General features: G+C 39.9%; 1 long non-coding RNA gene across 14 annotated transcripts in view; it reads left to right on the top strand.

Annotated features, from left to right (window-relative positions):
• Positions 1–21,074, top strand: part of LOC125692854 (uncharacterized) — a 44,331-nt gene extending 23,257 nt beyond the window's left edge. For 4 of the 14 annotated variants that reach the window (XR_007376866.1, XR_007376862.1, XR_007376863.1 and 1 more), the window contains exons 2-7: positions 6,681–6,743; positions 8,979–9,178; positions 9,556–10,712; positions 13,598–13,797; positions 14,784–16,547; positions 17,155–21,074. This is a non-coding gene — a long non-coding RNA (uncharacterized LOC125692854). Of the gene's footprint in view, positions 1–6,680; positions 6,744–8,978; positions 9,179–9,555; positions 10,713–13,597; positions 13,798–14,778; positions 16,548–17,154 lie in introns of all 14 variants that reach the window. The other 10 variants (XR_007376874.1, XR_007376872.1, XR_007376871.1 and 7 more) reach the window with 10 other exon arrangements.
• Positions 21,075–22,298: the final 1,224 nt, after the last annotated feature.

The raw sequence follows: 22,298 nt of genomic DNA, 5'->3' as shown, positions 1-22,298 counted from the left end.
GGCACATTGATGTTTGTATCCCAGACACTAAGAGAGTATACCTGACCCCTCTGTGGGCTGGGTAGAACAGGTTAAGACCTGAACTGTGGCATGTAAAGATTCCAGGAGCCTGCGGAGTTGCTGTAGGACCCTGAGCTGGCTCAGAGGAGGTGAGCTGAAACACCCCAAGGAAGGAAGGAGCACTGCTGGGGGTGAATAGCCTGGGCAAAATTTGCAGCAGCCCACTGTGCTGCTGATCTTGCCAGGGCAAGGAAGGGTGTTTGTTAATAAATGCAATCTATAATTTTGTTTTTGGTTTGGTTTTGTTTGTTTGCTTTTTAAATTTTTGTTTAGTTTTTGTTTTTCTGAGTTTCACCAGTGTAGTGCATAAGAAGTTTGATATTATGAAAAAGAATTTCTCGGAGTATTAAGGAACAGGCTGCCCAGGATGGTGGAGTCACCGTCACTGGAGATTTTCAAGAAATGTGAAAATGTGGCACTGAGAGACATGGTTTAGCAGGGATGGTGGGATGGGATGATGGTTGGGCTAGATGGTCGAGTGGTGTTTTCCAAATTTACTTAATGATTATGAGATTCTAAGAGCCTAGCCATTTATTTTGCTGGAACATGTCCTGATTTCATCTTTTATCCTGTCAAATGAAAAGCACATTCTCTGTGGCTGGTTTGGGTACTTTCTTACTTGGGGACTGAAGAACTGAAGTACTGTGTAGGGAGAGCACTGCTCCCACTCAGTTCTGGAGCCAGCTTGAGGGCGGGTGTTGGGTGGGCTGGGTCATCCCCTCAGCCGGCAAAGCCAGAGCCTCCAATGCACAGCGGGTGGGGGAAGGTTGTTTATGATGCATAAGGTACCCTAAGAGGGTCATGCAGCTTGAAAGAAATCAGATCAGGTTTCTGAAACTCAGACAACTGAATTATTCAGCATGCTTCGCTTGCAAAGGTGCTGAGCACCTTGAATCCCATGTTTGAATAGTCTGCAAGCTAGAAAATTATTTATTGCAAGAAATTTGTGAGTAATTTGAAACTAGGAATTATCTGGGGAGGTTTCTAAGAGGTTTGTAGACAATTCATAAACAAGAAAATAAGAATGAATAAATTATTTTGTTACATTTTACTTCATCTCTAGTTTTGATACTGAAGGAATTTAGCCCAAGTGCCTAGAAGACATGCATGCAAAGGATAGGATTTCTTGTGTAAAAGCTATACAATGTGATAACATGGTTGTACTGCATATTCAGTTTTGATATGTAACCTTTTAAATAAATTGGAATACTCTCTGTGCCTATGCTGGCACACATCTAGGTATCATAAACAATAATTCTGTAAAGGTCACTTCTTCACTAAGCATTTAGAGCTCATGGTAAGAGCTGTGTAGGACTATTAAAAGGACCTTTTTGTTTCTATTTTTTGGAGGTCCTTGGTAGTTTTTCTGCTTTGAAGCTATATTCAGTATAGCTGCTTGGCAGTCCTTTGTGCCATGGGTCTGGTGGCCCTTGGTGTGCAGCCCTGTGCTGTGTGTCCCTGTGCTGCCCAGTCCGTGCTGGCAGCAAGTGCCAGTGTTGGCCATACATGCTAGGGACTGTGGTGCTGCAGGCCTTGGGTGGGCAGTGTCTTTTCTGCTATGCATAGGGAGTAATGTAGCATGATCCACATGGTGGTAGGCTGCTGACCTGTGTCAGTAACAAGAGGTAATAGCTTTAAGTTGCACCAGGGGAGGTTCACATTGGATGGTAGGAAAAATTTCTTCTCAGAAATAGTGGTGGACTGTGGGAACAGGCTGCCCAGGGAGGTGGCAGAATCACCTTCCCTGGAGGTTTTTAAAGCAAAGGGTAGATGAGGCACAGAGCCATGGTTAGTGGTGAAGTGGTGATGAGCTGATGGCTGGACTAGGTGATCTTAGTGTCTCTCCAACTTTAATGATTCTGTGATTCTTTGAGTAGCATTTCAGAAAAAGCAGCTATCTTGCCATGTTATCATAGTCGGGAACCTGGGCAATACAGGCGCCAACAGCAGTGTGGGAGGGCTGTGAGCCCAGGTGCTCTGTGAGCTCAGCCCAGCTGGGCAATGCCTTGCTCAGCATTCCCTCCAGCTGCTGCTGCCACGCAAGGTGCCAGTGAAGCTGTTGGTGAAACCAATTTATTTTGGCCCAGCCAAAAACTTGTTTTGCTTGGTCTTGCTTAAATCCTGCAAAATATTTTGTCTCAGATGAAATTTTTGGAAGATTGTAGCTCATCTGACCAGCATTAAAAATAGCTATATCCACTGGTCTCTAGAAACAAAGGCATTCTGTTACACATACTCTTTAAGTAATACCTACTGGGATGGTCTTTCTTGTGATTGACAAGATGACCTAAATCAATATCCTTCTATTTCCAGGCCTCTTATTTTAAGGAAATCCACAGCTGTCTTGCCAACAGCAAGTGCAGAGGAGAGGTGTTCCCTGCTGCAATGGCACGAGAGGACAGCCTGAGCAGGGTATGTGGGTTCATGCAGAGCAGGTCCCTCTGGTAGCCACAAGCCTTGCAGGTGCTGCTGCTGCAGAGGCTGCTTGCCCTGGGCCCGCATGATGCAGGGCAGCAGCCTGGGACCGCTGGCTTCTGCTGCTGCTAACCATGCTGCCACAGTGTTTATTCAATACCTAGGAATTTTATTTAAAATTATTTCAGTTCTCTCTCAGCAAGAAGCCCATGAATGCATGATTCAAAGCTTTGATTTTTGCTTCTTTGGAAGGCCTGCGCCTAGCATCAGTCTGTGATCTCACAGGAGGTTACATGCACACAACAACAAAGATGTATCAGCCCAAGTTTAAATTACCCCGGTGACTCTTCTGCTGGAAAATATCTTCACTGTTTGTGCGGGCAAGCTGCTCAAAATCAATACTTCCTAAATTTCAAGTACAAGTGAGGGCTTTTTGCTGGCCTCTCCTGTATGCCCATGCTGAAGCCTATCAATAGATTGTCTATTTTATGAGGTTCTTGATCTTATTTAAATTTTAATACATTTGTATGAGTGATTTTTGAAAAAAGACATATTTTCAATAACATTATAAAAATATGTATTCATAAATATGTTTTAACATTACCAAACTCAAATCTAAGTTTCTGTTTTTCTCACATTGCTCCACAAAATGGTTTCTTTGACTAGTAATTTTGTTTCTCTGTTAGCACTGACCTTCCCAATGACCCCTCACTGCTGAATCAAAAGGAATTTTGCTTGTGTAAGATACTAGGAAATTTTCTCAGGAAAGGGATAGTACTTAAGTCTCATACAAAGGAATAAAGGATGCTATTTCCCTTGTGATTGATAAGTATCATTTTTAAGTTGAGCCTGCTTTGTGGAATGGTGAAAAATGGTTGCAGCAGTTAAAAAGAGGATCAACTATGTAGAAAATAAGAAAGAGTGTGAGTTGTAAGTGTGGAATATGAAATGAGTTTTTAGACATCAAGTTAACAAATTAATTTGGCTGACATTGCCTTCAATTTACATAGAAACCATTTTTCATATTTTCTGGGTAGATCATTTTCTATGTTCTGCTGTGACTGGGGGAAAAAAAGCAAAGCAGATGAGTCCTTTAAGGCAAGAGAAAACATCCCAAAAGTCATTTTAACTCATTCCAAGAGCTGTTCAGCGGGTGGAGATTCAGTGAATGACAAAGGCGTGCACAGAGGGAAGCAGGGATGCCAGGTTAACAGCTGGTATCTGAAAAAGGCCAGTTTGCTGTTTCTGTTGGTACCTCTGCATGGAGGCTGGGGTAGACTGTGCTGATCAGGCCATGTTCCAGCAAGAAGGATGTTTCTGACAGGCTGCTGGTCTGAAATTGCTGGCTTGTGAGATCCCAAAGCAAAGCTGGAGCGTGCTTCCACACTGCCATTCACAGGTGGAAAGCCATTCCGCTTGGACTCAGTGGGAATACCCCACCAAGGGAAGCTGTCCAGGATGGGCTTGTTTCAGTCCTACTCACATATTAGATGTTGCCATTAGGCTAGGTGGACATATGCCAGCCCATTTGAGTTCTCTCTCTTCTATCGCAGAATTCTGAAGCAATTGTTTTAATTTATGTCTATTTGTTTCTCTAATTCTTTCTTAATGCCTCAAAGTTGAGCAGTTGGTGATAGGACAAAGTTACTCAGAATACCATGATTGCCCTTTTTACCTATGCAGGCATGTAATAATATAGGCTGAAAATGTAGGCAAGGTAAGCCTTGCATGGTGACACTGGGCAACTAAAAGAAAACTGTAAACATGCCTATTTACATAGTTAAGACCATAATTTAACTCAGTATTTTAGGGACACAACATGGAGAGTGTTCACACATCCAAAAAAACAGCACATGCATGAGAGGTCTTAGCAGATATTTCTGATTTGTTCCACAGTTTGCAAAACCACAAGCTCTGCTATTGTGATCTGTTTTGAAATTAAACAGTAGCAACCTATGTGATACAGGCCAATTCACATTGACTGCGGCTAGGAAAAATAAGGTGTTAGGAAGAGAGAAGCAATAAATAAATAAATAAATAATAGGTTGCCTATTCTTCTTTCTTTTAGCTCTGGCACAATTTGGCAGAGATATGGGGAAGGGGCTTTTCACCTCTTCAGGGAGAGACATAAACTTGGACCACGCAGTCTCAAACTCTGCCAGCTTGTCATTCAGCTCATGCATTCAAGATGTTGCATATTAATAGCACTCCCTGATGGCTGGTGGATGTGGGTCTCTTCACCTATACAAAATAAGCCTCTTGGCACAAAAAAGTACAAAAGAGGCCCACATAGGAAAAGAAATGCACTAGAGAACTGCTTTGGAGAAACTCTGCACAGATGCTCATGTGCAGATGCATATTTCAGATGTTCTTTTTTCCTGATTAGCATGCAGCAAACTCACCTGTTTTGATGCCTAGAGGAGTCACAGCAGAAGTAGCGAAACACCTGTGTGAGTTCATTTTTTTTTCCCTATGAATATGATTTCCATAGCATGCTTTTTCAATTGCCCTTGTGTGTAGCCACTAACATCCTTTTCAGTCTCCCTCTTGGATATGTGTGAGCTGTACAGGGTAGTACTTCAAGATGGAGACAAAGCACAGACAGTGTGAGGAGCTGCACATTGAGAAGGAGAAGGGAATGTGAACTGGTAGCACCAACTCTAATGGCATGGGAGCACTGGCGGCTCAGGCAGGGCGAGTTCTGGCACGGCTGAGACACGAGGATGAGCTGGCAGGAGCAGGGTAAAAATTTGGTACTCCTGATTTGCAAATGTTCAATTTACATGGGGCCTTACCTGAGGTGTGGTCATGAGATCCATGAATAAGAACCAGCCTGCTTCCCCCTGAGCCTGCAATGTGCGGGTGACAAGGAGCATCTGATCCTAATTCTCACACTGTGCTCTGTGGGAAAATCCTATGTATGCCACAGAAAAAATAGACTCCTTTGTGCTCTGCTCCATCGTAGTTCACTCCACTGGCAGAAAGCACAGCTCAATTCTATGTGTGTGTTTTGCAAAAAATGAGCCTCGGGTGGAGAAGGCGGAGGGAGGGTTACTTGTGTGTGGGGGGGTATCTGGTGCAATCCACAGTGTGAGCCACGTTTTTCTGGATATTTCAGCATATACTGAGAATGACACATGAACAGTCCAAGCTATTTTCAGAATTGACAGTTTTTCTTTTCACTCTGATAATTGCTTCTTTAATACGGTAAAGTATGCAAAGTGCTTCAATAAACTTTTAATTAGGAATGGGAGTAACGGTGAAACTAAGAGAAAGCTGTAGCCAAAGCTAGAGCTGACCTTGGCTCACACCTGTGTTGAGCTTGATTCACTTTTGAAAAGAAATCGCGTATCTTGGCATTTGTTGGTTTGTGGCAAGCAGGTGTCCTGAAGAAGGGCAAGAAATGTTGGTTTTGTGGTATTTTTTACTCAGGAAAGACCCAGCAGAAATCCTTGTTGGTGAGTGTCAGGAAATAAAGCAGCTTGGGTGTGTTTTGATCTCAGATGTCAAATACTTCTTTAAATCAAAATATTCAAAATATGTGAGGTTTTTAAAAAGCTCTGAAATCTTCTCAGATCCGTACAGCTGAGAACAGATTACAAGCAGAATTCTCCGGATTAATCTGAGATGGATTTTGCTGCAGTGGCAGCTCTTCGACTGAAGCTTGCTGATTGACACCAAGAATGGGAATACACTGTGAAGGGGGGTCTCTATTTTCTCTTAATCTGTCTAAATCAATTAAGCGTTTGAGATGTGGTAGTGTATTTTCTGGGAACTTAATTTCTCATCCTGATGAGAAATGTAACCAATCCCTTTTGACTTTGCAAAGGAAAATGCATCCCACAGAGCTGCGTGCAGTGTATGTAGAAATATATGTTTAATGAAATATGAGAAATTATGGATCAAATAACTATGTGGAAGCCACTCTCACAAACAATGAAGATCATACTGGATGAACTCCAAATATCATTACTATTGTTTAATACCAGCTCCAGTCCTGCATCTGCATAAGACAGTGTCAGAGATAATAATCTCACCAGACCGATATAAACTGCAAAACTGAAATTACCTTGCCCAACTACTTTGTTTTTTCTGGTGGTGTTAAATGACTGTTTTTGTCTGAATCATGCAAGAGAGCTGTGATTTTTACCTTTACACTCCTCTGAAAATGCAGCAGTTTAGCATGAATGCCTATTTCTTTCCAGACTACGTTATGTGTGAGTTTGATAGGAGTCACCATGGTGAGGAAAGGAATAATGGATTTTCAGGTAAGACATCTTCATAATGAATTCACTCCTTACACCATGTTAACGCCCACACATGGAATTAAGGACCTCTGTAACACAATGCAACAATTTACTAGAAATCACAAAACACCAATAATAGAATTGGACTGAAATTGGCTGCCAAATCCTCTGTCTCTGATAAAAGAAGGATAGGTAAAGTTATGCCAGCACTTTTTAACTCCTTCCTAAAACTTACTGTGGGTCCACTGTGCATTTTCTAAATGAGAAAGGGGGAGATTGATTGCAGTGCTATGTATGCAACACAAAATGCATTTAAAAAAAAAAAAAAGTTTCAGGAACAGCAGTGAATATAAACTCAATTCAGATGGTATTTATTTAAATAATGACAGCAGTTCATTAACTTGGATAATCTCCTGATTTACGCAAGTGAAAAAAGGAAGAGTCAGGTTCCATATTGTATTTTTGGATTGATAAAAGTAAGCGAGCCTTTATGGAAGAAGCGTGTGAATGAGGTTCCTCAGCTGACAGTTTAGAAAAGCACAATTAAACGTCAACATTTTACAAAGGACTCTTAAATCCTCAGACTGAATCTTGTCTGTTTTCACCGGTAGCAGAGTACCAAACTGTAAGCAGAACTGAGCAGGATCTGACTTTCCATCACAGACAGTTAATAATTAAATCAAACATTATATTCAACAATAGAACATATGCATCAGCTTCTTTCAAATTGCATTTCCTTCCTGTTAGATCCATTAGTGTAAACCAGACTGCCTTTAGAAAACCCCTTATTGCTGCTGTCTTTCAGCACAGTTCCTGAAATGGATAATGTGGTGCATATTATGGTCAATTACACAGAACTCCCTAGTGATAGGGTTTTAGAGTTTCAGAATAAAACAGCTGGAACTACAGGGCTGTAAACTAATCTGAAAAAGAGACAATAGTAAGACATTTGATGCACATTGTTAGAACATGGACAAAGACTAGATGTGAAATACTACCTATCACCATGCCTACTGTATCTCACAGCATCTTCTCTACAAAATGCCAGTTAACTCTTGAAAGCCAAGACAGTCAAAAGTGAAAGATTTTGCCATCAACAGATGTACACACAGCTCTGTGACCTAAACTAAGCAGAAACATTAAAGGAGGAACTTGATACAGACTCCTGTTTCTTTCAATATCAATGGAGTTTGAGTCAAACCCAGAAGCCTATTCAAAAATGATAATTTGTTTGTGAATGCATAATAAATATATACTTACACATTCTAAAAAACTTTGTCCTTCTCTCTTTTATTAATTGGAGGAGCAATGAAAAGTGAGCATTTTGGATGCAAAAATTGCAAGTGGTTTTGGATATATCATGGCTACTGTTAACAATATGCAGTGCTTGATCCTCCATCAATACAAACTGACAGAAAAGCTCCCATTAATTTTAGTAACACAGGAGCGAATGTTTAGAATAACATATGCATCATTTGGAAGCACAGTGACCATGATTACATGTGTAATCACAGTAATTGTGCACACAATTGCTGGTTGGGTATCTAAAACTGCTTTTCATAAATCAGTTTCTCTGCTTGCATGTATACTCACTGCAGCCACTTGTGCAAATACAGTGCAGCCCAGAGCATCCCTACCTTTGTGCTTGCCACTGACGTGATACAGAAGAGGGCTCTATCTGTAGCTGTGTGTATGTGGGATAGAGAAGCATATGTTTTTGTTGCAGTAGTGTGAACAATAAATAAGAAAGGAAGAAAAATTGTTGCAGTGTCTATTTGGGAAAGTAAAAGTGCGAAACTACTACAACTAATTTTTCAAAAGGACAGAGACTGATTTTCACCGGCTCCTTTCTTGCAAGCCTGCTTATCAGCAGGGTCCAGCAGGCATCAACATGTTCACATTTTGCAATGCTGTGGCAAAATAATCAAATTATTTAGAAAATAACAGCACCATACTGCAATAAAATAAAAAATAAGATATTAATTAAATAATAAAATAAGTGATGAATACAATTCTGCATTAGAAAAAAATCAAATTTGCAATTTAGGCTGCTATGAATTTCTTAGATCATGAAATGTGAAAATGAGATGTTCTTCCTAGCTACAGTTAAAAGATTTGTTCCTCTACACAGAAGATTGATTTTTATAGTCATAACAGTGGAAAAAAGCACATCCTTTGTAGACTTCCAGATTCATCCTTCTGCTCAGCAAAATGGTAAATTCTACACAAAACATTTTATTCTTCTGTCTCTTACAGTCATGGCTTCCTTCTTCCCCCGGAGAGCAATGAGTCTGTTTCCCTTTTTCAATAACAGCTTTATTACAGCATGTTAAAGGGAAACAAGAAGATGAACAGACCGGGCCTGGCTGTGCAGCGATCACTCTTCTGAGGAGCCTGTGTGAAGAGATGCTGGTCTGGGAGTCAATCTGAGGAAAAGCAGAAGATATTTGCTTTATGTAAGTAAATGCGGGTGCAGAGTCCTATTGTCTCAGCATGAGTAAGCATTGAGCAGTTTCCTAAAACTTCATTGTAGTACTTGAATCCCTTCTTTATTCTTTACAAGCATTCTGCTGATAATCGAAGCAAATTATTACTGTAATTTCATTAGAGTAGATGTGGCGTAACCTCACTGAAGTCCAATCAGAGAGAATTTCAGTGCTGTACGTTGTTTATGGTCTGCAATATTGCAAAAAGGAGTTGTGCATGTGGACTGAATTCAATATAAAGCATTAAACACTATCTCTTTTGTAATTAATGCAAGAGCTGTATGAAGTCTGCAAGCTAAGAAATCCTGCAAGTCCTGTAGAAAATTTTTGTTGTTTTTTTTATGCAGATCTGAAGTATTATTCAAGTTCACTCCAGTGACAAGGGAACTGTTGGTACATGATTTATATAAAGCTCTAAGACCTGGTGCTGAAGGAAACTTCTCTCAGAAGTGTACGTTTATTGTTTGATACCTTTGGTGATACGTGCTGCTTCATCTACCATCTCTGTAAGTGTGGTCTCACTTTCACTGTTATTGAAACTTGTATCAAGTGAAATGAAAACAGAAATTTGGGAAAGGATATAATTAACCTACCTGTGAACATTAACCTTAAATATTGTGCTAATTACCTCAATAATTTAATCACTGCAGATCTCAAACTCGTTTGTTAAATATTTAATTCTGCAAATTGTTTCTGATACAGAGGTGTGGGTAGCTTTCTGTGAATGTAACCTTCTATATAAAACTCCTTACAAAACCATTGTATATTTGCACTTCAGCAAAAAAATCCACCGTCAACAAGACTTTTAATGGCAATCACAGAAAACATTCCCTGGGGCAAAGAGATACAGTGCCCTACTACTCGTAAATCTAATGAGCGTGTTGTGTGCTGAGTAGGCCACAGCAAATTTCTGTCTGCACATCTTCAGGTTTGATTCCATGGTAGTCTAGACTGGAAAGTTTCTTTTGCCTTGTTTCTTTGGCTGTGGTGCAGTTGTGTGGTTGTTTCTTACCTGTACACCTGATTACTTGAGCAACTGACCACATTATGTCCTTGATCTTCATCCCTTCTCATCAAGTGAATATTTTGTGCTGCTTCTAGGCCATGGGGTCACCCCCAGCCACTGCCGCTGGGCAGCAAAAGCCAGGCCATGGGAGCTGGGCAAACTGCCAGATGGGAGGATGGCTGGCAGAGAGGGGGCAAGAGGTAGGGGGCAGGCCGTTACACCCCTGGCACCTCAATCTTCCATCCCATTGTGAAAAACAAGTCACCCTTCCTTCATCTTTTCCCAGGGGCATCAACCAGCCCTGTGTTTCAGGCTGTACCGGATGGCAGTACTTCTTTGTTTTTGTAATGTATGTCTCACTTACTGAGAAAGAAGATGAAGATTGGCTTTGACATCGTGCTGCTGCACTGTAAATTTTACTATTAGAGTAAGGTGCAAAGGTATCCTAAATCCATCTGATGGCTCACACCAGACCTCTGTCAGGAGCTCTTTGATTAGGTGGGTGTTCACTGTAAGTGCTTGTTTGGAACTACATTATTACCTTATCATATATTATTCAGAATTTCTTTCTGATTGCCTATATTTATTTACTACACACTTGTACACATAATTCATACTGTTTAGTTCATCCCTGGCAATAAGAAACAAATTTCTGTAAATTTAACTGAATAAAGTTGTATTTGCCTTGTTAGTCATCAGAAGTCTGGTTCTTTCTTATGCATTACCTGAATTTCTGGGCATTTTTTCCCTTCATTTACTCAAAAAATGACTAATGAATACAGAAAGACAGCCAAGACAGGATGAACTTTTGGACAATTTATGCAAACACGACAGATGAGAATAGATTTACTATAAACATGTCAGGCACAAAAGACTTGACTGCTTTTTAAATACAGTGATACTGGAAGAGATTTATGGATATTTTCAACTGTTCATTAAAGAGAAAAATATTTTGAAACTATAGGCACTCTCCTTTTATCCATTTTTGCCTTCCAGGCTGAGTTGCAAACCTTTGATGTTTTCTTCACCAAAAAATAAAAGTAGTTATGAATTTATTTCTCCCAAGCACTTTCATTTTTGTGTCAATTTACAGTTTTTATTACATTCCTGGCAGTCCAAATTATGGTGTTTGGAGAGCAGCTAGAGTCCCCAGCTCAGAGTTTTCTGAAAATAGGGATGAGGTTCACTTAATGATGCTTTCTGGCACTGCCTTTTTTCTCCTCCTTTAGTAATAAAAGGTTAATAAAATCTATGAATACTTTAATGGCCTGCTCAAGCAACCAACCAATTAAAGGTTATTTAGATCTAAATGACTGGTAGCCAATCAAAAAAATTAACATGCAATGACTGGTACCTTCTGGATCAGATTAAGAAAATGAGAATTCTTAGATATGAAACTGTACATAACATAATCCTGATAGTTGACCAAGGTATCAATTCTTACTGCCAGACAGCTATATACTTAACTGCATCTGTTTAGAATCTACTTCTGTGCCTTTGTAAATCAATAATAAGCCTTCCTTTCAACTTTAGTGCAACTGAAGTTGTTGTCTGTCAATGATTTTGCAAGCTAGGATTGAGCTACTGGAATAGTTTAATGAAATTAGGGGATTCTTTCTAAAATCATATTAAACTCAAAGAAGTAGTAGGGAATTTGCACTTGCATTAGTTCTGAAAACCATTGTATCTTGCCAGATTTCCTAGGAAGTCAAAACACTGCACCAAAATGGTAGCAGGAAGGATTGTGCAGTGCTGGAAGATCTCATCCTGCCTGCTTATAGTGCTGACTGTGCTTCTGCTTTTTGAGAAGACAGGAAAAGAAAGATGGAGAAAGAGGAGATGAGAAGATTTGGATGGAAAATAATACAGTTTTCATTGCAGACTTAGAAGGGTATCTACAATTTTGTAGCATCATGATTTGAGTGTCCAGAGAACCTCCAAAATAAGACTTAAGACCTTAATGAAGGTTTTATTTTGGAGAGAATACAAAAAGCAGCTGACAGTATTTTAATAGTTTTTTCTGGACTTGCCTTTTCAGCCTCTTAAAATTAATTGAAGAGCCACAGACCAACACACATTTATAAATAACATAATGCAGTTGGGGATAATGCAAATGTCTTTATAAATAACACAGTATAGCTTAAATCATTATTTTTAATGCTGCTGTTTTTTGTTCCTATGTGAACAGGTCTGTACTGGTCCGCATTAATTAAATTTAAGTAGGATTTCTAAGGCCAGATCATCATTACTTCTGTGGACCTGATTTAAGTCTGCAGTAAAACATTTCTCCATTTAGTCTGGTGCTTTTGTGTCATATTTCATACACTAGTTGTCTCTTAATTAAATCCATGATGGCCCACCAACACAGACTATTAAAATAACTATACTTTGCACTTGACATATTTATGAGACAGATTCATAAGAGTATAGACTGATACTTGAACTACTCACTGAGAAATGCTAATAAGATTATGATGAAGGTAAGATTAGAACATTCGTCTCCTTTTCTCTTCTCTCTTCTTTTTAGAAATTTATTTTTATAACCACAGTTCACTACGTCTATTTCGGGCTCTTCGATGTTGTATATACCAGCAATTCTTTCTGTCTGTATTTATTTATACCACTTCAGGAAAGTGCTTAAGTATTGTGTCCTTGAAGTATGAATATGTGCAGATGTCTGTGGAACCTTCGCATGGGATTGACGTGTTCAAGATATTGCATATTAAGAAATAGGCATAGCTTTGAAATTGGATGAATGTAAAATATTGATTATCACAAAGAGCTTCATTGCTTTATCTTTATTGCCCTGTTCCTTGAGCTGTTCTCTGTTAGGGCCAGCAATGTCTGCTCCCTCTGGGGAAGGAGTTAGCAGTACTGTGCCTGTGGTCATGTGCTGCATATTGGCATGCCAGGCAGGATGTGTCCTAGCCCAGCTTCCAGGTGCACAGCACAACGTTTTTGCATGGATTGGTCTGTGTGGTTTGCTCTATGCCTATTGACTGTCACTGCAGTTTGAAATTGTTTGGATGTATGCTCTCAGCAATTAGGAAAGACAAGAAAAGGAAATCATATCCATGAGTAGTATGACTTGAAGGGTTGCATGGTATTTGTTAAGACTGCTCTTTTTGTGTGCATGAATATCTGGCAATGGCATTCCTTTTCGGATCATTTATTGACAAAGTCAATACCGATATCATTCCATATTTTTTTTAATAAAGTGAAAGTGGTGGGTTCAAGGAATTCCATTTTTGAGAGTGAGGACAATAGAAGTGATAAAGCTGCTACCTGGATGGTCTAAAATCAGCAATGATTTCAGTTACTTTTCAAGACCAAGACATTCCCCTCTTATGGACCTTCTCCTTCTTTCTCTCCCTTTTTTCCAGTTATATCTTTCATGGAAAGGCTCCTGTACATCACTGAATCCAAGTGTGGGCACAATTGCAGATGGCTGTAAAGACATGCAGTTTGAAGGATATTTATATTATCAGTGTGGTGTATAGAAACCCAGATCTACATGGTGTTCTGATTTCTTTGGTGATGATACATTACCGTGCTTCACACTGGTATTTTCTATGAAATTATTGTAAGCATAAGATACTGAGATTTCATTTACAAATAAATACAATATTAGAAAGTAAGAATAATAAAGATATATTAAATATATAATCTTCTCGAGAAATAAACCAGCTACAGTTCAGGGAGCTTCACTAAACACATTAAATCTAATAAAATCGCCTACATGTACTCCTGACACTAGTAGTAATTAAAATAACTTGTTTCAAAAAATTGGTCCTATACATGAATACTTATTGGCAATTATTTCTAAGTTCTTCAAACCAAAGATAACGTAATTTGATTCACGCACAATGTTCTTGTAAATGTGGTTCATAGTGGGTTTTATATGCAGCTTAGGACTGTTAATTGCCATTTTGAGCCTCACAGTAAAATAGAGTTCAATATGTCGCTTTTTCTGAAGTATTGAGAAATGTTTGAGAAATGCTTGTCTTAGTCTAATCAACTGTGAATAATTTATTTCTGAGTCCTACTTTTCAGTATAAGTGGATCTGACTTTTCTCGGAGCTTCTAAAGTCTAATCAACTTGTTATATTCATTTAATTAGGAAAGTCTGTAACGAACTGTGAAGTGTATGTACCAACAGGCTTTCTTGTTGTGTAAAATGGGTGTATTTTCCCTGTGAATGCAATTGTGTTTGTTTGTACTGACAGGTAGCCACTACTAAACATATCAGGTTTTTATGGATACATCTAGGTCAATATGCATAGCACATAGATGTTTTCTGAGCTGCCTTTTCTCCTTATGCTCGGACAAAAGGTCTTTGACCCTGGTCTAAAATATTGCCCGGTGCTTATGGGATGTAATATGAAAATCATCAAAACTGTCCTTGGCAGGATGTTTCTTTCCATTAGTTAATTAAAGTGGTTTATTATTGCCTACAGCATGATTGCTTTATATGTGTTTTTTTTTTTGTTGTTTTGTTGTGTTTTTTTTTTTACAAAGAGCAGATGTGCCCATGTCCTGCACTGTTTCTCTTTGTTTTGATAAGTGCAGGAGTGAAGTCACTGCCTGGCAGATCTCTCAGTGATGTCTCAGAAGGAAAGGAAAGCGCTGCTGGGGCTGTGCAGTGGCAGCACAGGGAGAAGTGCTGGGGCTGTGTGATGGCACGAAGACGGCACTGCAAGGAGGGAGGAAGAGTGAGTGAACCTGCGAGCAGCACGAGCCCAGGGCAGAAACAGACATCATCTGGAACTGTCTGCCCACCAATGCTTTAGAAACAACACTGATGATAACAAAGTGGGTATTGGTGTTTTTTCAGATTGATACCCCTAACATTTTGACTGGAGTATGGAAGCGAGGAGTAGCTGATCCTAACATGCTGGACAAGATTGCATGAGACTGGAAACTCACTCCCACTAAGAAAAAAATGGAAAACTCCAAGTCTTCAGAACAAATCTGATTTTTGTTTTTATGTCTGCCTGTGTTTGATGCGGGAGTTGAAATCAAAATCCAAATTATATTTCCAGATCTAGGGGTCATTTTAAGTACCTTTCCATCTCCCTAGCACAGGGTTTTTCTAAGACTCGTTGACATCTAATGATAATAAAGTCTTTCATTACAGAATCACAAAATACTCGGCCTGTGGCCTTATGTTCAATTAATATTTATTTAATAATCATAGGTAAATTAATTTCCATTGTTTCTGTTCTAATTCTATACGAGATTGTGAGATACAACTAGAGAAAAGCGCAGAGAGCCTGAGTAAATGTTGCTCATAGAAAATGTTTCTATTACCCTTTACTTTTAAAACCATTAATAGATTATTAGGAGATATAAACATAGGAGACCATGGATCATATTTGCATATTAATGAAATCCATGAATTATACATTATTTGCTATAGAGAGTACTAGGAACAGTACTCCTTCTTTTTTAATGGCTATAAAAGCTGGCGTTTTCCTGGAGCACACATCACATCCCCTCTGCAATACCTTCTAATAGAAAGCAAGCAAGCCAGCTCTTCAAAGCAATCTCTCACTAAATTTAATAGATTTGTTTGTGTTGCTTTGCAACACACAAGTGTGACAGTTCATTTTAAACAAAATAGTTTTAATAATGTCATTACTAATATCTGTTTGGTCATCTCTCTGAAAAATGGTGTTTTAATGGGAATGTTTCATTTTAATAAATGGCAGAAGAGGCAAGCTGCCCTGAGTCAGCAGGAAGTGGATATACACCAGAGAACAGGCTGATTGTGTTAGATTCATCCAGAACATTGAACAGCACACAGACAGTCCAAGAAAAAGCAACTGGCTTTATTCAAATGATTAGTCTTGCTGCTACGCTGTAGCGCAGATTCACACATTCTTCTATTATTCCTTGACCTTGTGCCAAAAACTCCCACTTGAAGTAATAATTAGAATTAGTGTTTCCAGTGCATGCTTCCATCTTCCTAACAAACAGTAATGAAATGTGGCTTTTACAAAATATGCAGTTAATTAAACTTTTTAAAAACATTGGTTGATTAATACAGTTCCTCTGTGCTATCCCCTTGCTGTGCCCAGCTCTTTCTACCTGATATTGGTGAACCAGAAGAAACATAGTGAGATGAGGGACAGTTTGGAAATTTGCACTTCAATATTGGTTATATATATTTTCTTTTCTTTCTCATTTTGACTCTGTCTAGGCATAAACTGGAAAGATGGCCATTATTTGTAATCACAGGTTTTTAAGCCCAGGACAGTGTGCGCATTATATAACTGCTCTATGCATACCTTCAGCATGAATATGAAGAATACATATATCAAGAGCTACAAGGTAATAAGTGGATTTCTAGGCAGGCTGTTTAAAGAGGTGGCTCAGTACTGTATTGCTTAATAACACTATGCAGATAGAAATTCAGATTTCATTTTTTAAATATTATTTCCTGCTTTTTTACTGTCTGCTTTAATTATCCCAGTGCCAAACAAGTGTAGTCTTTTGATTGATGAGAGTTCCACCCCTTTACCCACACCCCTGCAGATATGAGGCTCCACAGTTTAGTACCATAAATCACTGTGATTGTATAACTTAACTACTGTATGATCAGAGATCACATACAGTGTTAGCCTGAATACACATTCATCCTTCGTTATGAATGTTTTTGGGCTAAATTTATTCTGGCAGTTTGAAGAAATATAAGTTTCTTCATGGAAGAAAGCAATGCATTTTAAATAAGCAATTCTTTCAACAACTAGAAATAATCACAAATGTCTTCTATTTGCAATCTTCATTAATGTGAGTTATTTCATCACTTTAGGAGAAATCCTTTTCAGAGAAAAACAACAATTAAACCCCTCCTCCCCGACAGGCTCTGACAGCTAAGGATCTATGGATCAGCCATTTTAGTAATTAACCACAATTCCTCTGATTTGTGAATTTCCAGATGATGAGGCAGGAAGCAAGTTACATCTTGGAGAAATTGCCCTCAGGAGAGAGGAAAAACTATTGCGAGGTTGACAGCACAACCTTGTAGCAGCGCAGTTTGCCTTTCCCAGTGGTTCAAGGAGTTCCAAGCACCCTCTTGTAAATCATCGGCTCACATCTATTTATTATCTTCCAGCCCAGTGCACAACACTATCTGTTACACACGGATACCGGCAATATTACAAGGTGGACTCCAGGGATAAGAGACAGCCAACCCCGCACACCTCCCACGCCTGAGTCATACCCGGGGTAACGCCAGGTCCTGCTCGTACCTGCTGTCGGCAGAAATGAAACAGTACGAGCTGTTGTGTTTCAGAGCCTTTTTTAATTGATTCTCCAGAATGCTTGATCTTACCTGCTGATATCCCTGTGTTATTATTCAGAGGCACAGTCTATCTGCATAGCAATGGACAAAATGCCTGTGAAAATATTGCTATTCATTCAGTCGATGTCGGAACTGGAGTAGGCACCAGCTACACTCTGCAATGCTTGTCCTGGAATATTAATAAATAAATCATAAAAGCCAATGCTTCAAATATTGAAAAATTCACACTTCAAACTGTGTTTTGAACTATACTGAGAGCAATGTCTCAGATTGTCCTTTTGCTTTATATGAACAGAGGAAATTCAAAGTAGGAGGAACTCTCTCTGGGGATTTGGTGTAGGGGAGTGCCACAAACCATCATCCTTCCTGTCTCTGCCATGCCAGAGTGGCCTCTCCTGGGATGTGCCATGAGGAGCAGACAGCACATCTGGGGAGCTAATGTGGCTTCAGATGAAATTATCTCCTGCAGAATCCATCTTGGCTGACAGCAATGTGCACGCAAAGCAGCCAGGCAGTGGCGGGGAGCCAGGTCACAGCAGGGCAGGTGAAGGCTCGGTGGAAGGCAGCACCTCCCTGTGACTGTCTGGGTTAAACAAAGTTCCTTGCCACACTGGTTATCCTTCTATTCAGGGCTCATATTGGTAAGCTCAGTGTCATTGAAGCCCCCAGCCCTGCTACCCACTTGCAGTGCTCTCTCGCTGCAGGTCCTGACTCACAGAGTGCTGCACGGTGTGCTGTGCATGTCCGCTGTGCAAGGAAGGGTGCGGAAAGATGCGCTCTGAAAGGTATGCTCTAGTTCAAGAATTGCTAGCTGGGCTGGTGCCTGAACTGCAGAATGGGTTTCCGTGGTGTGTGTCATGCAGGGGGCTGCTGGTAGGCACTTCTGATGGTTCCTTTTTTTTTCTTTTGCTTTAAAAGCACTGAAATTAGCCAAAAACTAAAGCATATAATGGTATTTTGTAGTTTAATTGTGAATACAAGACTAGACTGGCACTGGAAGTCACTCAGGTACATCTAGTCAAAGGCCAGAAGAATAAGCACTGCGGGTATTCAGTGCTTTATCTGATTAGAAAAGCCTGGCACAGATGTGATTTCTGCTCCATATATCAAGTTATGGCAGGCTTTTGCTGCTTCATTATGAAAGCATGTGAAGTAAAATAGGTTTTGGAACATAAAAAATGACAAATCTGGGAAAATATCTATATACCAGATGGGTGTAGGAAGAATCTTTGTGACAAATATATTATTAAGGGAATATGCATAAGGAAAGAAACAGTGCCCCTCTCCTCCAAGGATGGACAGGCAGGAAGGTGGCGTCTCACTGCGTCTAATGTATTCTCATCTAGCCTAAATCTAATTAATTGTATGGCATCGCTGACATAAAATCTAGGCACCACATGCAATAATCATAAGCTTCATCGGGGTGCTGGTAGGACTTGGCGAGTACTCTGCCCTCCCCACTTTGTTCTCCTGGACGTCTCACAGAGGAAAGCTGCTGATGCAGGGCCCTGGCTGCGCACCATAGGCAGATAGTGGCCGCTCACCTCCTCCCCTCACTGCCACACTCCATCATCCTCCTCTGAGGCACTGCTTGGAGGGGCCATGTAGGAATGGACATTATCTGTAGGTTCCAGCTTGAGGCACCTGCAACCTGGGGGACTCTGCAAACTGCTGCCCTGCTGCATGGTGCAGAGGTCTCAGCTTTCCCTTGATGCACACCTTGTTGGGGTTTTGCTACATAACTGGTTTAGATTGAGGGTGCAAATGACCTAACCACGATTAGTGTGTTCAGAATTGAAATAGAAATGAAAAAGGGAGGAAGGTGGGGCAGTCCTGTCGCTTGGCTTCCCATAATGCGATTTCAGTGATGCCCTATCAGCTATCTGATTGCTCTTTTCCTACTTACACCAAACAAACCAGAAGGCTTTTGCTCACAGGCTTCTAGTACTATTTTATTTGGCAGTTATGGAATAAAAGAATTTTAGTGTTGCCTTAGAGTTTCTCCTGACATCTATCACAACCAATCCAGCTCATATGTGGGTGAAGTGTGTTTTGATCCAATTATACAATTCTATTGGAGCCTTGTTACATTCTCATCCCATGTGCATGTTGAAAAATTCAAAAGCAAAAGAAAATTCTACAAAATGTTTCTCACTTACTATAGGCTTGGAGACACAAAGCTAGACCACAGTGTTACTTGTGGAGACTAGTAGCAAACTAGAAAACAACATATTCTTCAGGAAAAATAACAAAAAACGACAGAACGCACCAACAAACCTGTTAATCAGCAGCAAGATTTAGAGGGGGAATAGTACAATCTGTGTTATAAAGAATATTGCAGACAGACTTTGGGGACACAGCCTTACTTCTGTTAATTGCAGCAACAAGAACTTTTTTGGTGTTCATCACAATAGTTATAATGACAAAGCATCTGCCAGTTTGAAGACATTTCTGAGGTGCATAAAAATGACAAATTTCAAGAGAACCCAGACACAAAATGGCCAAGACAATGCAGCTAACATCCCAATGGATCATAATGACTATAATACTTAAAAAACTGATATATTTCCCACACTTGCAATACCTTTATAGCAAAGATGTATTATTAAATCAACAACCCATGTGCTATTTGATTACCATGATGCATAAATTGATCGAGGATATTTCTGGCTCATCATTTCCACTGTTTTCAGGCTGAGAAACATAATGTAGGGAATTAAGTGTTTCCTTTGCTCATCTGCTGTAGAAAGTCGTGCAGCTTCATGAAGCACTGCTCCTGGGAGAAGAGGCGCACTTGCTCCAAAGATTTGTGGCTCCATCATGGTAGGCTCCGACATGCCCACACGCAGAATGCAGGCCCTAACACTCTGGTGGGAAGATGCCAAGACCAAATCAGCATCTGAGGGCCACCCAAGCTGTTGGACAAGCACAGGTGGCTCTGTGGACAAACCCTGATGACAGTACAAGGAGCATGTCTTGGAGCTCAACTGCAGCTGGGAGAAGATTCCTGAGCCACTACTCCTCCTTGGTTAATTAAGTTCTGCCTGCCTTTAATTCCAGTAGATTAATAATCAGTCCAGCTTTCCTTATATTGGAGGCTGCAGAAAGGTTCTTGGCCTCCAGTTCTGAACCCTGCCTGTGTCTCTGCACCTCACGGGAGGGTGGAACACTCAACACATCTCCCCACAGTTCCTCTCGGTCATCCTGAGCCCTGTCATTAAGCTCCACCACAGAAATCTGTTTAGTCACAGAAGCAGATTGCTTCCATGAAGCGCAGAAATGTAATTTGCCAGTACTTACACTTACAATATTAAATAGTAGCAAGTAGATCTTTCACCTTTTCAATTCTTTATAGCAAAAAATACTTGGTGTGAAAATCTCGACTCTACAAGAGTCGATGATAAAATCTGCATCAACGGCAGAGCTGCTTTTACCCTCAGCACGGTGAGTGGTTTTATTGGTTTTGCATTTAAAGCTGTCCTAATACATCCGTGCTTTCAGCATAAGCCCAGCATCCTCACACACTTGCAAAGCCAAGAGCTCACCTCCCTGCTGCCCTCAGCCTGCACCTGGCCCACTGAATGGATGTACAAGGTTTAGCACATGCTAGGGCTGTTCTCCCATGGAAATGGATAGCCGTGTCGGCTCTGGAGGCACAACACACTTGAGTGCAGCCATAAGCCACCACGCCTCACCCCAGGCTCCAGCCCACTGTAGTTAATCATTAAATAATTCCCCTGGTGATGTTATCCAGTGCTGATAAATTACAGATTTCATTGTTTTGCCTGGAGCAGCTTTAAATTGTGTTAATTTCATCAAAGATTGACACTGGCTTTTATTTCCTTTTGCTGCTGTTTTGTCCTGTAAAGGAGATGCACACTATAGACTTCAGATTGCTCACATAATTGGCACAATATTTCTTTTCTCATATTTTGAAAAAATTGTAATCAGAGCCTTTGAAATACCGAGAACTTTTGGATCAATAAAATACTAATTGCAGTGTATTCAAAAGAGGAATATTACTGCAAATTCAATAGCTTTTAAAACAACCTTATTGTTGACCATGTTTGTTTTACATGTGATCTCAGAATGCTTTCTAATTTTAAACAGTGTTGAATTTATTCCACCTACAGCACACGTTTCTGACACAGGGTTTTCTCAAAAACTGAAGATGAAATACATTATACATATTCCTGATTAGCCAAACCATCATCAGTCTGATTCTCTCTTTTGGCAATAGAAACAAATTTCCCCAGGTAGTCCTATTCTACTCACTCCAAAGAAAAGGGCAATCTTGAGTTCGTTGGATTTTGATCAGACCTTTTATGGCAAATTTTGCCCACTTTGGAACAAGGAACATAATGGTTCAGTGTGTGTTGAATAATAATAATGCGTGTTGATAAAACACATGCAAAAATTTGGAGCTGTGATTTTCAATTGCAAAATCGATATTAAATATTTTTGGTACCAGAAGCATTTTGATGCAGTACGATAGTCTGTTGTGGTAAGTAAGAAGATGTTTTTATCGTGCAGTGCTGCATCTCCCCGAGCAGTTCTGAATTCTGCTGAGAAATATTGAATAAAACTTCAAATTCTGACTGAGGCCCCATGTCACTGTTGGTGTTTTTAAGACACCTCCTTCAACACTTTCACATGGTATCTAGGGTATTATTATTATTTTAGCACATAGCATAATACAGTCTAAACTACTGCTTTGCTGTAAATGTGCAGAGATGTTTATTATTTCATGAGCTGTCAGGTGTGCAGACGCTTTCAAC

The sequence above is a fragment of the Lagopus muta genome, chromosome 5, assembly GCF_023343835.1.
Source record: "Lagopus muta isolate bLagMut1 chromosome 5, bLagMut1 primary, whole genome shotgun sequence".
Taxonomy (NCBI): Eukaryota; Metazoa; Chordata; class Aves; order Galliformes; family Phasianidae; genus Lagopus; species Lagopus muta.
Note: the sequence above shows the minus strand (reverse complement) of the source record. Positions and strands in the feature narration are given on the sequence as shown.